Source organism: Protopterus annectens, chromosome 2.part2 (genome assembly GCF_019279795.1).
Source record: "Protopterus annectens isolate FY-2018-M chromosome 2.part2, PAN1.0, whole genome shotgun sequence".
In the NCBI taxonomy this organism is placed as follows: Eukaryota; Metazoa; Chordata; order Ceratodontiformes; family Protopteridae; genus Protopterus; species Protopterus annectens.
This window is the reverse complement of record NC_056730.1, coordinates 367,005,303-367,023,074: the sequence shown is the minus strand read 5'-3', so window position 1 is coordinate 367,023,074 and position 17,772 is coordinate 367,005,303. Positions and strand designations below refer to the sequence as shown.

The 17,772-nt window shown below is 44.1% G+C and overlaps 1 protein-coding gene across 1 annotated transcript in view; it reads left to right on the top strand.

Annotated features, from left to right (window-relative positions):
- Positions 1 to 17,772, top strand: part of FAM135A (family with sequence similarity 135 member A) — a 1,678,755-nt gene that overhangs the window by 684,106 nt on the left and 976,877 nt on the right. The window lies entirely within an intron of this gene.

Here is a 17,772-nt window from a genome sequence, read left to right as displayed (position 1 = left end):
AAGGGGAGGAGCTAGGAGCTCGGATCTATGCTATGTAAGAAGTTGCCGGCTCGGATCTGAGATCGGATCCGTATCCCAAAGGTTGCAGACAAATGAAGATACCTACTCGGATGGAACGTTATGGTGAGTACATAACTTCTTATTCTACCCTATGACCCTTGCTTTTTGGGTTTTTCTTTGCAACAAGTGTCATCCAAGCAGATTCATTCTGTAGACCCCAAACCTTCTGCATTACAGCAGAGACGGCCCTCTGAGGACTCAGGAGCATCATCCCTTGTACCACCTAGAAAGAGGGGGTACAAAAGGAAGCATGTTGACTCAGCTAATGAGTCTGTCACATCACATACTAATTCAGATGATTTAGAGGCCTTCCCACAGTACCCTCCTGAGTATGTTGTCCTTTAGAGAGATGTTGGAGTTTATGAGACAGAGAAGATCCTGGCCAAACCAAACCTCTCTCAGGATGAAATAGTACTGTCTGAGGTATACGGGAATGAACAGCAAGAACTCGATTTCTGTGAGTCAGTCCTGATGAAGCTGGACAAGATGCTTCAACTTCCCCAAAATGACAAACCCATCCTGGCAAAAACTCCTTCAGTAGACTTAATCATAATTGCAGCAGCCACCAAGAAAGAGTTGTCAGAAGTCTCTTCTATCCATCTGCCCAGCAAGGAGTCTCAGGCAATGCATAGCCAGGGGAAGTGGGTGTCTGCTTTGAGTTCCTTCATGATTTCAGCTGTGAACTACACCACTGATATGACCAGTTTCCAGAGGAATCTGACTCAGCAATTCGTATCCACTATGTAGAACCCAGTTACACCCAGAGTCACAGAATCAGTTTTAGGCTGCTCTGTCTACAATGTCCAATATCACCAACCTCTCCATATCCCTATTACATAATGCAACTGATGGATCAGCAAAAGCATCTGGAGCAGTCACTGCCATGAAGTATCACTCTTGGCTGAATTTGTTTGATTTTTGCATTCTTCACTAATGTTCCATCCAAAGATGCTACCTTGTTTGGTACAACAGTTAAAGAATGGATGCAGAAGGGTGAGCAGGACTGCTGGATGCTGTCTGCCATAGTATTGTAATTTTAAACACCTCAGCACACCTTTACTAGGAACCAAAATGGGGCTCAGTATCTCTGGTTTTGTAAGTCTCACTTGTCAGTATGACTCCTCTTCTGACAGAGGTGGCTGTGGCAGAGGAAGCCACTAAAGTGGTTAGAGGCCCAGAAGCCAAAAAGGTTACAGAACCAGAGATTCTGTGGTCCCTTCTCTGACAGGTGACCTCAGAATCCTTAAAGGTTTGCCCGACTACTCGTCAAGGGACATCCATCTGTCTTCCCTCACTTATGGTTCACCATCACATGGCAGATGGGTAAGAGGGATAATGTCTTTAAGTTTTTGAATTCCATTTTAGGATTGTCCCCCATCCCCTCATTTCCCATTGCCAGATATCCTACCCAATTAGGCAAAGGCCAGTGTACCAGAGGTTCTCTCTGTTACAAAAAAAACAGATATCCGGGATGGCCCACTAGACCAGTACTGGTTAAGATTCTAATCGCATATCTTTTTAGTTCCAGATAAGACAAAGGATCTCCAGCTCATTCTGGGACCTATGCCTCTTAAATGAGTACATCGAAAAGGCCATCTTAGGAATGGTCACAGTGCAGTCTTTTCTTCTATGTCTTCAGAAGAACAAATGGATGTGCTGTATAGATCTCCAGGATGCTTACCTTCACATAACAGTAGAGAAGGAGTCAAGGAGATTCTTATGCTTCCATTTATGAGATAGCCATTTTCAGTTCAGAGCCCTGCTACTTGGTCTTACCACAGCCCCCACAGGGTGTTCACCTAGTGTATAGTGGGATAAACAAATGATCAACCGCTACTTAGATCTAATCCTAAAAGCAAGTCATAACAAATTGTTATCTGTTATAGAAAAAACATTGGAAGATGCTCAGGACAGATTTTTTGGAAGTTGTTTACATGCTATGTGTAAATTCTCATAAAGAAAAAAATATTGGTCAGATGTCTTCTTTAAACTTAGTCCATGTGGTGGTTTTGTGTGTGGAAATTGCATTTTTGAACACATTTGTCACAATAAACATTTCACCTTTGTGAACACTAGAAAAAACTTTCATTTAAGGCAGTTGATTACGTGTTCCACATAATAAATGGTCTGTCTTGCAATATGTTACCTGCAGCATGCTTTACTTGGATGAAATGAGATAGTGGAAACAAGAGTTCAGTACTTTTATACAATATCGGATGTTGTTACAATAAATACTTCATACAAAGGTACACTAGATCACTCTATTGCCCAATGTTTTTTGGACATGGACAAAGTTGATACCTGTAAATATAGAAATCTTTATGGTAAAGAACTTTAAACAGAAAAGAACAATTATAGCTTATTAATTTGGGAGTTTGTATTCTCCTAGACTTAATGAAATGTTATAAATGCTTTGTATATAATATGAACATTTGAAACTAATGTTGGTTGATTATATTCCAGTGTTGTATGATTGCATATAAAATTGCCATAAATAAGGTTCTTGTTCAGTGTGAGCTGTTTATATTTATTTGTTTATTTTATTTATTATTTGTATTTTGTCTTTTATTTTTGTACTTTTAGGCTTTGGAAGTGTATATTAGTATCACTTTTGAATGAGCTGCTTTATCTTTTTTAAAACTACTGATGTTCATCGTGTTACACTGCTGCAGTCATTACACTTGGGTTATCCTGCTGTCAGGCAGTCCCGCAGTCGGCCAGAGTTCCAAAGTCTTGGTCTGGCGTCGGTTGCTGTCGCTTCTTCCCTGATGTCAGTGCGACGGGTATATAAGATGCATCCGATGCCATTTTCTTCAGTCTTTCTTGCCGCGCGGTGCCTGAAGCAGAAGCAGTTCGCAAGTGCCGGTTGGCCGACTCCTGAGATTTTCGAAGTCGAATTTCAGATCCGAAGTCTTCAATAAAGCTAAGTACCCTGTTGGGGAAACTTTTTTCTTGCCTCAGACCGATGTCAGAAAAAGTTAATAATTGTATTTCTTGTGGGAAGCAAATACCTCATAAGGACTTCCACTCTTACTGTATTCCATGCCTAGGCCCTGATCACATCACTAGTTGTCGGTTCTGTGCTAGATTTAACAAACGCACTATAAAAAGACGTTTTGATTTTGCTTTGCACTACTTTGGCCGAAGGTTCAATTATACTATGCCGTCGGATCAACCGACGACCGCAATACCGAAAAAACGCAAGGACAAGGATAAAGACAGGCATCCGAGGTCCAAAACCGACGACAAAACCTCTTCTAGGCCAGTCGCCGGTTCTCAGTGAGGCACTTTCGCAGCCCCTGACACCTGCTACCTCAGAGCCACAGGCCGCCTCCGAATCCCACGTGGAGACAAGTAGGCCTCTGGAAACTCAAGGTATTGGGCCTACGGAAACTAATCCCTCAGATGGGTCCGGAGCCGCTGAGCAGGCATCGGCTTCTGAGGGTGTTTTCAGACCTTCACAACTTACCATTAAAACAACAGCCAAGACAAAAGTACCATTAAAGACAAAGAAACAAGTACAGCATTCTCCTGGACAGTCCTTCATGCCTAAGAAACAGATGCTTAAAATGGCCGAAGACCTCATTACTCTAATCAGGGCTTCCCATCCCCCTCCTGAGAAAAGGCCTAGGCAGGATACAGACTATGATTCCTCTGATCAGGTTTCCATTTCCTCTGATTCCTCTTCAGACCAGGGATACTCTCTACCCCCTATGAGGACTCTGATGCTGAAGAATCTATCCCTTCAGCCTCTCCTCCTGAGGATTATTCTTTTGGGGAAACTTTACATACCATGAGGGAGCATTTCCATTGGGAAAGTCAGGATTACTCAGAATCCAAGAAAAGGCTTAGGGATTTCCTTTTATTGCCTCAGCACAGGCCCCTGGCTATTCCACCTGTGCTAGATATTGTGGATGATGTGTTCTCTGAATCCAGCTTATCTCCTGATTCTTTGCCCCCTGCACCAGCCAAGCCAGATAGGTATTATAGAGTCCCTGACTCTCACAAGTTTCTTTATAAAAACCCTTCTGCTGATCCAGAAACTATTTCCCAGAGTCCAAAAGGGGTTAAGGCTTCCATTGCAAAAAATCCAGTCCCCTCTGACAGAGATTCCAGAGCTTTGGATAGATGGGGGAAGAAAGTATACACTTCTGCATCTTTAGCAGTAAGAGCTTTAAATTGTCAGTTTCACATGCTTAAGTACCAACAATATTTAATGGCTCAGTTAAAACAGAAAATGCTTGCAAGCTCAGAAGCTCCTGACTGTAAAGAAATGCAGGATTTATTGCATGCAGTTGAACAGGTGGGAAAACATACTCTGCAATGTCGTTTTGATTCTTTAGAGGCCTCTTGTAGAGCCGCAGTTACAGGTTCTGTGATTCGAAGACATGCTTGGTTAAAAGAGCAGAGTTTACCTGACTCATGTTAAGGCAAAATTATTGGATGCTCCTTTACAGCATGATACCTTGTTTGGTGTTAAGGCAGAAGAGGTGTTAAAGAAAACGGAGGATAAAGCTAAATCTATGCAAACAGTCAAGGATTTCTTACAGGTACAGCCACCTTGATTTAGCAGAAATTGGCCAACAAAGAATTTTTCCTTTCCAGTGTCAGACAGGCCACAGAGAGGCAGATACAGATACCCAAGAGGCAGATCTCAACCCCAAGGCTCAAACAGACAACGACAATAGGGCACCTCAACCTCAAAAGGAGGTGAGGACAAGTCTCAACCTTACATGAAACAGTCACAATGACTTCCCCTTCGTACGCCAAGCACTTCCCTTTTGGAAGCGCCCTTAGGGGGAAAACTAGCACTTTTTTCTCAAAACTGGCAAACAATCACCCAAGACAAATGGGTTCTGAATATTGTATCTCAAGGCTACGGGTTCCACTTTCATACTTTACCAAGGCTAAAAGGAATACCAGACCTGCCACAAAATCAATGGGCAAAGGCACAAAAACAAATTTTAGCCCTCATGGACATGAGAGCTCTTCAAAAAGTACCACAACAGGAACAAGGACAAGGATTTTACTCCAGACTCTTCTTGGTCCCCAGAAAAGGACAAGGCTTGGAGGCCCATACTAGACCTTTCAATTCTAAATACTTACCTGTATATTCCAAAATTCAAAATGTTGACATTACAGCAGCTTCTACCCATGCTGGGCAAGAAGGCTTGGCTTGTTACTCTGGACCTCAAAAAGGCATACCTGCATGTCCCTGTTTGTGTCTTTCGGCTTTTCCCAGTTAGGGGTCGCCACAGTGGAACTCCGGTCCGTTAATGATTGGCAGTAGAGTTTTACATGCCGGCTTGCCGGGCCTAACGCACAACCTTCAACAAAGGAGCGCCCGTTCATACATATCGCCACACAGAAGACGCTCTAAGAATCGAACGGGCAACGTCTAACTGTGAGGTGACAACGCTACCGCAGCACCACCACCGCAGTCATACCTGTATGCCCCTATCAGACAAAATTGCAGAAGATACCTCAGATTCAACGCTGGTACAATGCACTACAAATTCTCTGCACTGCCCTTTGGCTTATCTACTGCACCCAGGATCTTAAAGTGCCTGGCACCAGTAATTGCATTTTGCAGACAAAAAGGAATTCAAATATATCCATACCTGGACGACTGCCTCATTCAAGCAGAGACAAAGGAATTTTTCTACAGCATCTGGCGTTTGTAAAAAGGTTGCTAATTTCTCTAGGGTACACAGTAAACGAAAAGAAGTCAAAACTAGTGCCCTCACAACAGATTATATTCCTGGGTGCCAGCTTAAATACAATGGCCCAGATGGCTTACCCTAACGCCAGACAAACAAGTTCAACTAACTCAGTATTTTCAGTTACTGGCAAAAAAGTCCCATCCCCCTGCAAGAAAAATTCTGCAGGCCCTGGGATTCATGGTATCCTGCATACTACTAATACCATATGCCAGACTGCATATGAGGAAATTACAATGGTACCTAAAAAGTGTTTGGACTCAACACGCTCACAGTTTAGAAGCAGTAATACCAATGATTCCCTGCCTACAACAGGAGTTTCGATGGTGGGCACAGGCATGTCACCTAAACAAGGGTCAGCCTTTTATCCTACCCACAGCCAGGCAGACTCTAACAACAGATGCTTCGGATTACGCCTGGGGAGCACACATGGCAGGAAAATGCATTCAGGGTAAGTGGACCTCAGACCAGATGCATCTTCACATCAATCAAAAAGAGATGTTGGCTGTTCAAAATGCCCTAACAGCTTTCAAGGACCTTCTGCATCCAGGGCAATTATTATTAAAGACAGACAACACCACAGTAATGTGGTACATAAACAAGCAAGGGGGGCACTCATTCTTATCCCCTATGCAGGCAAGCCATGACCTTGTGGAACACAGCTCTAACGTATCAAGTTCACCTGCAAGCACAATTCCTGCCAGGAAAGAAAAATACTCTGGCAGACGATCTAAGCAGAAATATCATGGACCCTCATGTATGGAAATTAAATCCACAAATCTTCAGCATGGTAACGCAAAAATGGGGATGCCCAGACATAGATCTTTTTGCCTCCCCACTGAATTGCCAACTACAAAAATTCTGCACAAGTACTTATCACAAACAAGCATGGAAAGTGGATGCTCTTTTGTTCAGCTGGAAAAACCTAAAAGTTTATGCCTTCCCGCCACTGCCTCTCCTTTCAAAGGTACTCCTAAAAGCCAGACAAGAAAAAACACAGATGATCCTGATTGCTCCAGACTGGCCACGCCAGCACTGATACCCTATCTTAAGGAACTTAGCTCAAGGCCCCCCATGGATTTTGCCACAAACTCCACACCTTCTGACTCAACAAAACAGTCTGATCCTGCACGGTCAGCTCAAAACCCTAAACCTGGCTGCATGGCAGATTCATTAGTCGAGGCAACACCTCTCTCTAAAGCTGTTATGGATGTCATTTTGGAGGCCAGGAGGCCTAGCACCAGGAAAGCTTACTCAGAAAAATGGAAGAGATTCTGCGCCTGGAACCAGGCTCAAAGCCTTGACCCTCTTGTTCCAAACATTCCTCAGATTTTACAATACTTAAATGAGATGCTGGACAGAGGCCTATCCTTCTCATCAATTAAGATCCACGCCTCTGCCATTTCAGCATATTACAACACGGATCCTCCTTTATTGTCTTATCCCTTGCTAAAGCAGTACCTCAGAGGGGCTAAAAACATAAGACCGCCTCGGAGAATGCCAACACCAACTTGGGACCTCAATTCCGTTTTGGAAAACTAACCCTGCCACCTTTTGAGCCAGCCAATGCAGCCAAAATAAAATTTTTATTATGGAAAACAGCTCTGCTCCCTTCAGCACGAAGAGTCTCAGAGCTACAGGCATTAATGGCAGTGGAACCTTTTATCATTTTTCATCAGGACAGGGTTTCTTTAAGGACAAACTCTACCTTTATGCCAAAGGTGGTATCTAGTGTGGCTCTTAACCAAACCATCCATTTGCCAACTTTTTATCCAAACCCCCAAAATAAAGGGGAGAAACTTCTGCATTCTTTGGAAATACACAGGCAGCTATGCTTCTACTTGGACAAAACAAAAGCTTTCAGGAAAACTGAGCAACTGTTTGTAGCATATGCTGCAGGATCACAGGGCAAGGCTATCTCAAAGCAGACTATATCCAAATGGATAGGACACTGTATTCGTTACTGCTACACACAGCATGGAAATCAGTCCCAAATAACATTAGGCCACATTCCACCAGGGCAACAGCCACTTCAACAGCCTTTCTCAGAGGAGTACCTACCAAGGAAATTTTGGAGGCTGCAACTTGGAGTTCAGTGCACACCTTTACCAAGCATTACCACCTGCCTCTTTACTCTAAATCCAGAGCAGGATTTGCCACTGCAGTTCTGCAGGGCCTCATAGCCAATCCTAACTCTTTATAGACCAGCCACCCAACCTTAGCTTTGGAATTCTACCCATGTGTAATGACTGCAGCAGTGTAACACGATAAACATAGTTGAGTTTTGTACCTACCATAAATGTAGATGTTCAAGTGTTCACACTGCTGCAGTCCAGGTTACCCTCCCTCCATCCCCTTTGAACTAGCTGGACTTATCTATACCTTTCTATCCTATACAACCTTTGTGGTGTATTTGCTTGTAACTGAATGTATTGTTTTTATTTCATATGTGTATTTTTTATTAGCAATATGTATTGCCTACCTACATGGGGGCACCTGACATCTGGGGCAAGAAAAACTGAAGAAAATGGCGTCAGATGCATCTTATATACCCCTGTCGCACTGACGTCAGGGAAGAAGCGACAGCAACCGATGCCAGACCAAGACTTTGGAACTCTGGCCGACTGCAGGACCACCTGACTGCAGGATAACCCAAGTGTAATGACTGCAGCGTGAACACTCGAACATCTACATTTATTGTAGGTACAAAATTGTACTTTTACATTCTGGAGTAATGCTAAACAGATCACACTAATAAAAAGTTTCAGTTTTTCATGCTTTTCATGGACTGCTGCGGCAATATGCAAGGTGTAGGATGCTGGAGTACAGCTAAGGCATGAATATAGCTCATTCTCATGCATTAACTAAGTGCAGCTTGCCCATAAGAAGCTGAATGCATATATGCCCATCAGAGGTGGTACATATCAGCAACAATGATATGAGTCATAGAGCTCAGCACGACCAAGCCTCATTTGCATAAGATTTTCTTAAATTAGCCCCAACTTATGCCAGCCTACCTCATTCAGCCGTTTTAAGCTTTGTTGGGCTATGTACTGCCGCATCTGTCCATGAAAAGCATGAAAAACTGAAACTGTTTATTAGTTTGATCTCTTTAGCATTAGCCTGTTTGTATTGGTAAAACATTACATTTAATAATATTTTTCTGATTCCTCATGAAATGCTTAGGAATGTGCAAGGTGCTGTTTTCAGTGTTGTCTACATGTGTCGAGTGAGTTACTGCTGACATTGGTGTCTGCCAAGGGGTAATGCCCAGGATCACACTACAAGCCACCTCAGTATAATTAAGTAGTGATATGCATGAGCCATTATTTAATATGCTGGTATGCATGATCTGTATTTCATTAAAGTGTCATACATGACAGGCAGGTGTGATTTTCTAACAATATGAGATTGCAGATTATAAAATGCTGCAGCAGCAGGAACAAGGCGCAAGACAGACAACTTCAGTACTGAGGAGAATCATATCCTCATGGCTACTCTGATGATATATAAAAAATAACTTTTTGGATTGGGGCGAGCAGGGGGGCTAAACAGACTGAGAGAGCTAAGGCATAGAATCAAGTTCAAGTAGTGGCTGACATTAGTGTAGTAGGGGAATGGCGCCACAGTTTGGCACAGTGTAGGAAAAGAGCCAGTGACATGGTGGGTTGTACCAGGACAAGCACATGTCCATTGCAGCACTGGTAGTGGCGAGGATTACTTTCTCTCTCTAAGGGGTTATGATTCAGATGCAGAGAAAGTGTCCATACCAGTACTTCCAGACACCTGCAACAACCACATTTGGGCTGTGTGAAAAGTTAGTGTGAAGCTCATGATGTTCTGTATTCCTATCTCGCCTTCATTCTTACATATGGGATCAGAGCCGATCCTCCATTCCGACTCGGCATATTTACAAGCTGGAAGACTTCTAGCTGGCTCGTGGCTAGGTAGGTATCCCATCGTTTACCAGTGCAATCCCCAGATCTCGTTTGTCGCGTCAACGAGTTCGGATGTGCTTCTCCTTGGCTCCGGCTAAGTCTTCAAATTACCTTTCTATAGCATTGTATAGTTATAGTTAGTGTAGTTGCAGTTAGATTAGTTAGCATTTGCTAGTGCGCCGTTTGTGTGCAATTTCTTGAAATACAGTTGGCCTTGGGCCGTTTAGTACTTGTATCCTGTGTGCCAGTTTTTGCTCGTTAATATACTTGTTCATACTTATTTAGGCGCATTTTGCGCTCAGACTGTGTGTGTTGTTGAATTGTTATAGGTCTTAATTTTGTGCGGATTTTCTGCCTGCTATTATATTTAGTTTTGAAAACAGAACGAGGTTCTGTTTATTTTGTGTAGTGTTTTTTACATTTGAGACTTTATTCCTGTTGGGTGTGTGCGACTCTTAACTTTTTCTGCCCCCTAGATCTGTTTCATTTAGAAGACCTAGTTTCCCCCCTTCTTCTACTGCCCGGGCTAGGCCCATTTAAGTTAGAGGACCTAGTCCTTGTGGTGTCTGTTTACCGTTCCTGTAGGGCTAGGCCCGTTTAAGTTAGAGGACCTAGTCCTCCCTTTCTTCTTTGGTGTCTCTGTGGTGTGAGTTCATCTTTTGTGAGAATGTCTAAGGAAAGCAAGGACCGTAAGCTATCTGGCTTCAAAAAAAATGCATAAAATGCTCACAGAAGATGTCTATAATGGATGGCCACAGTAACTGCGTTTACTGTCTTGTGGCCATCCACTTACAAGAAACGTGCTTATTTTGCCACTGTTTTAGTGCTAGGGTGTTGCAAGAATGGAAAAATAAGCTTATTCTAAAAGGTCTCCTAAAACCTTCTTTTGAGGAAGATCTGGCTAGCTCTTTCTCCTCTGCTAGATCTCAGGGATCTAAAAAGGAAAAGTCCAAGTCCTCTAAGACGCCCTCCCCAGCACCGGCTGATGTCTCGGAGCCTCCTCTCAAAGTCACTAAACCTGACAAATTTACTGTCTCTTCGGCTCCACAGAGTTCCGTGCCGATTGAGAGTTGTACTACTGTAATTACAGGGTCAGCGCAAAGTAGCTTGGAGCCAACCACTGAGAGTATTCAACTTAGCCGGTCTTTGGAACCATTACCGGTCTCCCCTACATTGAAGTCACCCAATACTGCAGAGATCCCGTTCTCCTACTCTGTCCTCCAAGTCTTCCAGGAGTTTATCGGAAGAAGATGTGGAGAGGGTAGTGCTGAGACTTTTGAAGTCATCTGCCTTATCGAAATTGTTGTTTGCTCCGACCCAGTCTGTTCCGGAGCCACTTGAGTTCGTTATGCCCCCTTTGGTGATTCCTCCTCCGAGCCATGCTGGCCTTTTGGAGCTGAAGTGTTTGGTACCTCTGGTGGAACCCTCTGTTCCAACTCCCCCTGTGGTTGTTTCGGAGCCGAGCCCTGCTCCAATACTCTCTGTGCCATCCGTGGTGTCTAGAGGCTGAAGCTACCCAGTCGGCCCTGACAGGGGTGCATGGAACCGAACTTCTTTGGTTACAAGCTTCCCTCTCGGCATGTCTGCGAGGGTGAGTTCGGATCCTGCATCTATCTCGGAGCCGATGGCTCTGGAACTGATGGCATCCTCTGCCTCTTTGGAGCCGAGGAGGTCTTCGAAGCTGGAGAGGTTGGCATTCGAGATGAGTGTGCTGTCCCCAATCTTCAGCTCCTACCAAGGGTACCAACACTCTCACCCCTAGGGCACCTACTTCTGTCTCGGCTCCTACTCCCTCCCTGGACAGCAGAGACTGGCAGCCTCAGGAGGCACTGGCTGCTGGCCCCCACTCTTCCGAGACCTCCCCGGAATATCCTTCCGAGGAGCCCCAATGGAAGAGCACATGTAAGAAGAAGCATGGAAGAAGTATGTAGACTCCCAGGATGAGTCTCTGACCTCTAACACTGACCTCAAGGAGTCAGAAAGGTCCCCCAAGTCGACCTCTGATGATGTGTCCTTCATAGACATCCTAGAAATCCTTAAGCAGAGGTGTGGCTGGCCCACTGTCACCCCTCCTGATGAAGAGTCAGTGTACCGGAAGGCTTTCGGGTCTCAACCTTCAGCCTCTTGGGTGTCGCCACCTTTTGACAAACTAGTTGGAAGGTGTGGGATACTCCTGATGCCATGGAGCCAGTCCCCAGGAGACCAAATAAGTTTCTTTCTGCGCCCAGAGAAAAGGAATTTTTATCTAAAGGTGTTCCCGTAGATGCCATGGTGGTGGCGTCAGCCACCAAAAAAGGAGCTAGTGGAGACTACTACTTCTGTTCATCTGCCGAATAAGGAGTCTCGAATGATGGACAGATACAGGAAGCATATCTTCTCTTCAGCGGCATTTACTCTTAGATCGCTGAACTACCTTACACACTTCACTAGGCTTCAGAGAGATCTCCTTAAGGAGTTAGGAGATTCTCTACAAGGTACATGTACTGAGGGAGTCCCTGACAAGGTGTCTGCCCAGTTGTCCACCTTGAACTCTATTGTCAACTCGTCCATGAGGCTTATTTCGTACGCAGCCGCTGGAGCGAGTAGAGTAGCTGGTTCAAGAATTCCCTAAGGCGGCATTCCTGGATGCGTTTGTGTAATTTTGTGGAACCGTTCAAGTCTACCTTTACCAACACCCCTTTCGACGGTTCCTCATTGTTTGGACCCAAGGTAAAGGGCATTCTCACCTGGTGCGAACAAGAAGGGGAAACACTCTCTGCCATGGAAGTACATTTTGCTGTCCCCTCTAGACCATACCCTAAGGGTCAGAGGGGTGGTAAGATGTGGTTCAAGAAGTCCCAGAGATTTTTCCAAGATGCAAAGGGTGACTCCTCCTTCAGAGGAGGAGGAGAAAATTGTAGACGTCGCCCTAGAGGCAGGGGCAAAACCAAGGAGGCCACAATTCGTTTTGGGGCCGGCCTTACCAGTGCTCCTGATGTGGGGCATGACTGTGCTTCTCCGGTGCCAGTCGGGGGTCGCATTTCTTTGTATCCAGAACCTGGCTAAGTATCACTCAAGACAAATGGGTACAAAGGATTATTACCAGAGATTATGTCATACCCTTTTCTCGTCCACCTCATGTTCCCAAGAGGATCCCGGATGTTCCACCCAATCATAAGGATCAGGCAACTGTGGAGGCCAACAAGTACCAAATAGGATCTGGAACTTACTCAAGATTTTTTTTAGTGCCAAAACGTACAGGGGACTGGAGGCCCATCTTGGACCTCAGCAGATTGAACAAATCAGTAAAGAAGGACAAGTTCCGGATGGTGACACTGCAGTCTATTTTCCCATTATTAGGGAAAGACAATTGTATGTGCTCAGTAGAGCTCCAAGAGGCTTACTACCACATAAAAAATGGACAGGGTGTAGAGGAGTCATTTATGCTTCAAGCTAGGAACCAGTCATTACCAGTTTCGTGCCTTTCGGTCTCACCACAGCCCCCAGGGTGTTCAAGTGTATGGCAGTAGTGACAGCTCACCTGAGATTTTGAGGATTCCAGGTGTTTCCATATCTGGATGACTGGCTCTTGACCGCCCCCACCAGGCATCTACTTCTTCAGAACAGGGATGCTACCATACAACTTTGTGCCCAGTTGGGGATTTCTATAAATTGGGAAAAATCTGCATTATTGCCCTCTCAATCTGTGAATTTTATAGGCGCAGTTAGACACAGTAAACATGTTGGCTCGTCTTCCTGTAGAAAGAGCACAGAATCTGGTTCTTCAAATTCAGCGTTGTCTTCCCTTACGAAAGGTCAAGGCCAAGACTATTCTGCAGCTTCTAGGGACCATGGCTTCCACCATTTTACTAGTACTGCTAACCAGACTACACATGAGGATTCTTCAGCGGCTGCTGTCATCCCAATGGTCCTTTCAGCACCTACCATTATCTTATCACATACTGCTGACAGACTCTTGCAAGAAGGACCTTATTTGGTGGACTCTACCCAATCAGTTAACCACGGGCAATTCATTTGTTCCTCACCAACCCGTTGCCACTGTGACCACGGATGCCTCACAGATAGGGTGGTGGGGGCATTATCTAGGCAGGACTGTCCAAGGCACATGGCAAGATCACAAGGCTCATCTGCATATGAACATTCTAGAGATGAGGGTGGTGCTCCTGGCGTTGCAAGCACTTCACTACCTTCTGCCTCTGGGAACGATTGCGATATGATCAGACAACATGTCGGTAGTATGGTATATTAACAAACCGGGTTGAACCAGATCATACCCAATCTGTCAAGAAGCCATTCGAGTGTGGAAATGGGCGATATCTTCCCAGTGTTTTCTGGTGGCAACGCACATTCCAGGGACAACCAATGTGATAGCCGACAAGCTCAGCCGGGCAATCTTGATGCCTCAAGAGTGGTCTCTGAAACAGGATATTGTGGAGCAGATTTTCCGCAGACAGGGACAGCCTTGCTGCAATCTCTTCACCATCCCAATCAACGCCAAATGCAGCAGCTATTTCTCCCTCATCCCCCCTCTGGGGGAGTCACCCAGAGCTGCACTTATTCACGATTGGCCCCTGGGTCTCCTTTATGCTTTTCCTCCTTTTCCTCTCATACCCTAGGTTATTCAGAAAGTGAAACGATTGGGAAGCAAACTGATCCTCATTGCTCCTTACTGGCCTTGTCAGGTTTGGTTCCCCTTTCTCAGGCCTCTTCTCCTAGACGATCGTTGGATTCTGGACCCAGTACCAGATCTCTTGACACACGTCAGGCTCGCTTCATCCCGCTTTACACACCCTCAGTTTGACAGCTTGGCTGCTCCAGTTCTATCCCTAGTCAGGCTTCATGACCTCTCACCCTCTGTGACTCGTATACTAACGTCCTCTCATAAACCCTCCACTAGGAGACTTTATTCCAGCAAATGGAGGAGATTCTCTATCTGGGCTGAGAAAAAGAATGTTGACCCTTATACAGCCTCCATCCCAGTGGTTTTGGAATTCTTGTCTGGACTTTTCCACCAGGGATCAGTGGCTGCCACTATGAGTTCAATTGGCAGCGATTTCTAATTTTTATCTAGACATACAAGACTCTAATCTGATGTCACATAGGCTGTGCAAAACTTTCCTCAAAGGCACCACTTTATTAAGACCTCCTTTCAAGAACCTGTTGCCTCATGGGATTTAAATTTCGTGCTATCCGAATTGACATCTCCGCTCTTGGAGCCTTCTCATTCATCGCCTCTGAAATTTATGTCTTGGAAGACAATGTTTTTGGTGGCTATCACATCTGCCAGACGGGTGTCAGAGTTGCAAGCATTATCTGTAAAACCCCCTTATCTGATTTTTCACAAAGACAGAGTATCTCTTCGTACTAATCCTTCCTTTGTCCCCAGGGTCTGTTCCCATAACACTTTGGACTAGTCCATAGAGCTTCCAGTGTTCTTTCCAAACCACTCCAACGCAGCAGAATACAGGTTTCATCAGTTGGATGTCCATAGGCAATTACGTTTTTATTTGCACAGGATGAAGGAATTCAGGAAATCAGATTAATTATTCATTTCCTTCTCCGAATCCAGGTCAGGTTTACCAGTTTCTAAAGTGACCCTCTCAAATTGGATTTCTAGCTGTATAGCTTACATTTACACCGCTGGGGGGTAGAACTTTACCTTTCAAAATCAAGGCTTATTCTTCTAGATCTCAGTCTACCTCTGCAGCCTTTCAGGCTAGGGTTCCACTTGATAATATTTGTGCAGCAGCAACTTGGGCTACCCCTCACACATATATTACTCATTACAAATTGGATCTAACCTCCATGGGTAGAGCATCCTTTAGTTCCACGGTACTCAGGAGTATTTTTCCTTTAGCCATCCAAGAATAAGGTGCTAGGGATGCTGTCCCATATGTAAGAATGAAGGCGAGATAGGACTACAGAATATAAAGACGTTATGTACTCACCATAACGTTCCATGTTTGTAGTCCATCTCACCCTTCATTCTTACGAACACACCCTCCTACCCCCATCCTAGAAGTACCTGGATACAGATAAGAGTGTTATCTTTCACTGGAGACCTTTTTATAATGGGCTTCTTTCTGCATGTTGTTCTTATGTCTATTAGTTAGCAGCAAACAAGATCTGGGCTTGTACTGGTGCACCATGGGATACCTACCTAACCATGAGACAACTAGAAGTCTTCCAGCTTGTAAATAGGCCGAGTCGGAGCCGAGGATCGGCTCCGATCCCATATGCAAGAATGAAGGGCAAGATGGACTACAAACATGGAACGTTATGGTGAGTACATAACTTCTTTTTTCTACAGTATGCCGAGATGCATTTGCCATGATATCTGTGCAGATACCACCCTTATATGTTTCATCATCAGGTGTATCATCAGTATCGGGTATGGCAAAGTAGTAAGTATGGTCATCCTACCTATACTTAAAATTAATTCCACCTGTCACATGTGACATTAATCATATCTTTAACACATTTCTTCATAAGGTCAGCATGAGAAACAGTCACATCATGTGCCTTAGCTTAGTAGGCTGATATTGACAGCTGAATGACTGTTGATGATGCCATAACTCTCATATGTATGACACTGCGTGAGGACAGTGGCACATAGTTGCAAAGTGTACTTACACGGCCCCCTATAAACACAGCAGATAGATAGCTGCTTTGACAGTGACATGGACTAACACAGTCAGCACAACGAGGCCATCTCATTACAGTGGAGGAGAGACACCACACAGCTCAACACCTGCTTATTGTGCTCATTTTAAACCCCTTAATGATGAGACTTAAGTTTTCAGAGGTAGCAATACCCTCTGTCACACTGTCAGGTGAAGACATATTTCACATTTAACTCAAGACATGAAAGACCTTGGCTGCCCAGCACCAGATGTGCAGTGACATAGTTCAAGCTCAGGCTATTGCCACTGAAAGTCAGGTAAAGATGTCAGTTTATTTCAGCGTACATGTGGGGAGTTTCACCAGTATGGGAATGGTTGATGTCTGTAATAATGCCATGGTGATTTGCATATGTAGTATAATTAAACAAACAGCATCCATTTCTGCCTCCATTTGTACCAACCACATATTTTAAACGCAAGTGAATGTAGTTGGGGAACTGTCCCGCATATGTGGTACATTTCGAGCAGTGTTACAGGCACTCACATGAATTCCCGTAAAAGAAGGCAGGTAGGCCTTGTCAGACTTACACAGCATGTGGTGCAACTTCTCAATCAAAGTTTAGGTACCATGGCATGATTTGGGCAATGTCAAAAGGTTCCCCCTGTATCCAGTAAATCCTGTCATTGATGCAACTTAGCATCAAGCTCACATGCCAGCACTTGCTCTCTGTCTGTGAGACTATTACCCACACTGATAGTAGGGAACATTGTGTATGGCACCTTCCAAATATACCAAAAAGAAATAGTAATGCTTCCACAATCTTTAAATCAAATGAATATCAAAATCATAAGAATACAGATGCACAGAAGAAAAAATGGAAAAACTTGAAAAAATTATAAGAACTTTATTAGCTTCTTGGGTAGCCTGTCTACCACGAGAGGAGAGGTTCTTGGCCCAGAAATTGTAATTTATTGACCATTTGGACAGTTTGTCCGTCTCTTTCAATTTTCTGGTTTAAAAGACCACATCTTCGCTTGTTTCCCATTTTTCCTGTAACTAACCTACTGGGTAGCACTAGAAAGCCTTAAACTGATACAAGCCTTCTAGCTTAGGAGAGAGACTGGAGTGATTAAGTATCAGTTTTCTGTACTTTCTTGCTGTACTTAACTGTTTTCCACCTAAAGGTAGATTTTCCAGCGTTTATTGTGATTTAAAAGCTTGTTTTTTTCACATATTGTACTCATTTGACTGCCTGCACTTTTAAAAAGTTGTTTTTGTTTAAATAATTTGTTTAACTGTTGTAGGCTATACACTAAAGTGTGATGGCCTTTTCTGATTGTTTGTAGTCGTTTAAAGCTGTTTTAAGTGTATTTTTTTACTGTTTTTGCCTTCTCTTTTCAAAAAAAAAAAAATCCTTGTTTCCCACCTTT